At 48.4% G+C, this 4,265-nt stretch overlaps 1 pseudogene; it reads right to left on the bottom strand.

Moving 5' to 3' along the window:
* Positions 1 to 2,851: 2,851 nt before the first annotated feature.
* On the bottom strand, positions 2,852 to 2,968 carry LOC126204751 (5S ribosomal RNA; annotated as a pseudogene).
* Positions 2,969 to 4,265: the final 1,297 nt, after the last annotated feature.

Raw genomic sequence — 4,265 nt, forward strand, 5'->3', positions numbered from 1 at the left:
GTTTGGAGGGACTGAGGCTGAATGACTCTGATATTTTAGTGAGTTTCGATGTGGTCTCTCTCTTCACTCGTGTTCCTCTGTCTGATTCGTTGCGGTTAATTGAAGCCAGGTTTGCTGCTGATTTAACTAATCTCTTTAGGCATGTGTTGACATCCACTTACTTTTTATTTAATGACCAGTATTACGAGCAGACAGATGGAGTTGCGATGGGTAGTCCGTTGTCTCCTGTGATCGCAAATTTATTTATGGAAGACTTCGAGGAACGTGCATTGGAGTCGGCGCCTTTAAAACCCGCCTGTTTCTTTAGATACGTTGACGATACCTTCGTTGTTTGGCCTCACGGTAGGGAGAATTTGAATGTCTTTCTAGAACATCTGAACTCGATCCACCCGAACATTCGTTTTACGATGGAGGTGGAAGAGGATCATTGCCTTCCCTTTCTCGACGTGTTGGTTAGGAGGAAGGTTGATGGATCATTGGGACATGCAGTCTACAGGAAACTTACTCACACCAACTTGTACTTACAAGCTAATAGTTGTCACCATTCGGCTCAGCGTGAAGGGGTACTTCGTACCTTGGTACACAGGGCACATGTCGTTTCTGACGCTGAGACTTTGCCAGCTGAACTGTCCCATCTTGAAGTTACATTTCGTCAAAATGGTTATACTGATAGACAGATTGAACGTGCGTTGCGCTATCGACCAACTGTACATCGGGTGATTGATGATAATTCTGAGTCAACACCTAAGTCTACTGCCTTTTTGCCTTACGTAGGAAACACGTCCAATAAGGTCGGTCGTATTTTACGGAAATACGATGTGAAATGTGTTTTCCGACCTCCATCTAAAATTAGAGCACTTTTGAGTTCCGTTAAGGATGATCTTGGACTGCGTAAGGCGGGTGTATATCGTATTCCTTGTAGCTGCGGCATGGCATATATTGGTCAAACTATCAGGACCGTGGAGGACAGATGTACTGAGCATAAACGGCACACACGATTACAGCAGCCAAATAGATCTGCTATTGCCGAACATTGCTTGGATACTGATCACCCCATGTTATATAATAACACCGAGATATTGGCATGCACGTCCAGCTATTGGGATAGTGTCATTAGGGAGGCAGTTGAGATTAAATTAGCGAGCAACCTCGTTAACAGGGATGGAGGTTTCTGTTTAAACTCTGTTTGGAATCCGGCTCTCTCCCTTGTCAAAAAAACAGAGGAACAGAGTCAATGCTGCCTCACCTGCGAATTCATAGTCTCACTATCGATAGCTCTGACTTTGGTCATCTTTGGTGGCACTAGTGTTCAGTGTGTGTGTGTGTGTTATCTTTCCTGCTTCTGTCGGAGAACCGAGGTATTAAATTTGCATGTACGCCGCCTGTCCGTTGCAGTTTGCCTTGAAAATGGCGGGGTGTTCTCCCGCCGAAATATCGGCGGTCGCTGAAAGTGTTACCTGGCTGAATTCCCGGAAGTTATTTGGACGCTGGTAATGATCGATAGGTGTATGCCGATGAGTTCGTCACGGGGGATCTTCACGTCTTCGCGTAGGAAGCGTTCGACGGCCAGTGCTTTGGGTCGTCCGTATTCATTTGAGAAGGTGAACTTAGAGTGTCCTTCCTGTAAGAGTTGGCCATTAGAGCTTGTTCGACTGAGAAGCGCGGTGACGAGGAAGTAAACAAAACACTCCGCACGCGAAGTGGCTTGTACGGCCGAGCGCGGTGCGCACTGCTGCCCTGCCGAACGCAGACTGCGAACTGTCCAACTGAGCTACCCAAGCACGACTCACGCCCAGTCCCCACAGCTCTAATTGCGCCAGTACCTCGTCTCCGTCCTTCCAAGCGCTCCTGCGAACCTTGCAGAACTAGCACTCCTGGAAGAAAGGATATTGCGGAGACATGGCTTAGCCACAGCCTGGGAATGTTTCTAGAATGAAATTTTCACTCTACAGCGGAGTGCGCGCTGATATGAAACTTCCTGGCAGATTAAAAATGTATGCCGGACCGAGACTCGAACTCGGGACCTTTGCCTTTCGTGGGCAAGTGCTCTGTGAAGTTTGGAAGGTAGGAGACGAGGTACTGGCGGAATTAAAGCTGTGGGGACGGGGCGTGAGTCGTGCTTGGGTAGCTCTGTTGGTAGAGCACTTGCCCGAGAAAGGGAAAGGTCCAGAGTTCGAGTGTCGGTCCGGCACACAGTTTTAATCTGCCAGGAAGTTTCATACGCAGAAATAGTTCAGAAACGGAAGTACATAAGCCAAACCACGAATTAAAAATCAGAAAAAAATAAAAAAAATGCCGTAACTGCCGTTATACGATAAATATAGTCTCAAGAAACGGGCAGTTGACAGCAATACAGAGCCTCGGTCGCCTTAAAGAGACGCCAAGAATCTGTAAAAAGTAAAAGGGATGAAACTGAATATATCATCTGAAATTAAAAAAAAATCCTTTATCCACTCAGACACAACTCCGTCGTGATTCCCTCTCCTCCCTCTCCCCTTGCCTCCCCCACCTACTTTCCATCTTCTCCCTGCAAACCTCAACTAAGAATAACTTACAGATGAAATACACAAAACTGTGGATATTGTACACTGTTAATTTATATGGTTAACCGTTTCTCATTTTACAAGGTGATCATCAGACTATATAAAGCACTCCGTCTTCAGGCCACAAGTGGCCCTATCGGAACCATCTGACCGCCATGTCATCCTCAGATCAGGATGTGAACAGGAGGGGCGTGTGGTCAACACACCGCTCTCCCGGTCGTTATGATGGGTTTCTGTGACCGGAGCCGCTACTATTCGGTCGAGTAGCTCCTCACTTGTCATCACGAGGCTGAGTGCATCCCGAAAAATGGCAACAGCACATGGCGGCCCGGATGGTCACCCTTCCAAGTGCCGGCCACGCCCGACAGCGCTTAACTTCGGTGATCTGACGGGAACCGGTGTATCCACTGCGGCAAGGCGTTGCCCAGACTATATACACTGATGGAAAAAAAATCTCAACACCAAGAAGGAGGTGGGCGACATAAGCAAAAGTTGGTAGGCGTTGTTTCTACTTTTGAAAGATGATGTCTACTCATATTCTACGCCAGTCGCATATGAGTGGTGCTAGTAGCGCCACTATGAGGATGTAAATCAGGTTTGTTTGCTTTAAACACACGCTGTAACGGCCGTGAGCGTTAGTTACATATGAGATTGGACGTTGCGAGATAATGTTAGTCAAGAACGCTTTTAAGGCGACAAAAACGGCGTTATCGACAACTCACCGACTTTGAACGAGGTCATAAAATAGGGGTTACGAGAAGCTGGATGTTCCTTCTGCGGTACTGCAGAGCAACTTGGCAGGAATATAGCCGACGTACGTGAGTGGTGGCAGCGATACTCACATGAATGTCCGGTCGCAAGAAGGCCGGTCTCCGGACAGCCACGTGGCACTACCGAGAGGGAAGACCGTCGTGTTTGACGTGTGGCTCTGGCGCATCATCCTGCATCTGCAACGGCAGTTTGAGCAGCAGCTGGCACAGTGACACAACGAACTGTTTCAAATCGGTTAATTCAAGGACAGCTCCGAGCCAAACGCCCTATGGTGTTAATTCCACTGACTTCAAACCACCGCCATTAGCGACTTCAGTGGTCTCCAGTGAGAGCTCGTTGGAGGGCAGGGTGGAGGTCTGTGGTGTTTTCTGATGAAAACTGTTTCTGCCTCGATAGCAGTGGTGGCCGTGTGCTGGTTAGAAGGAAGCCGGTTGAGGGCCTATGAAGAATCTGTCTGCGTACTAAACACACTGGACCTACACCTGGACTTATGGTCTGGGGTGCGACTTCGTACCTACATCTACATCTACGTAGATACTTCGCAATCTACCGTACGGCACGTAGCGGAGGGTACCCTGTACCACCACTAACCACTTTCCTTTTTTGTTCCACTCGCCATCAGAGCGAGGGAATTTCGGACCCGTATTACAATAAGAGCCCTCTCGTTGTTATCCCACGCACCCTGACTGCAAATTTGTACGTCAGTCTGGTGCTTCGACCTGTTGTGCTGCCATTCATTAACAAGCTTCCATGGGTGTTCCCAACAGGATAACGCTCGCCCTCGCACCGCTGTTGTAGCCCAATATGCTCTATAAAGTGTCGAGATGTTGCCTTAGCCCGCACGATCATCAGATCTGTCTCCAATCGAGCACACACAGGACATCATCGGACGACAACTGCAGCGTCATCCACAAGCAGCATTAACCGTCCCTGTATTGACCGACCAACTGC

The sequence above is a fragment of the Schistocerca nitens genome, chromosome 9, assembly GCF_023898315.1.
Source record: "Schistocerca nitens isolate TAMUIC-IGC-003100 chromosome 9, iqSchNite1.1, whole genome shotgun sequence".
In the NCBI taxonomy this organism is placed as follows: domain Eukaryota; kingdom Metazoa; phylum Arthropoda; class Insecta; order Orthoptera; family Acrididae; genus Schistocerca; species Schistocerca nitens.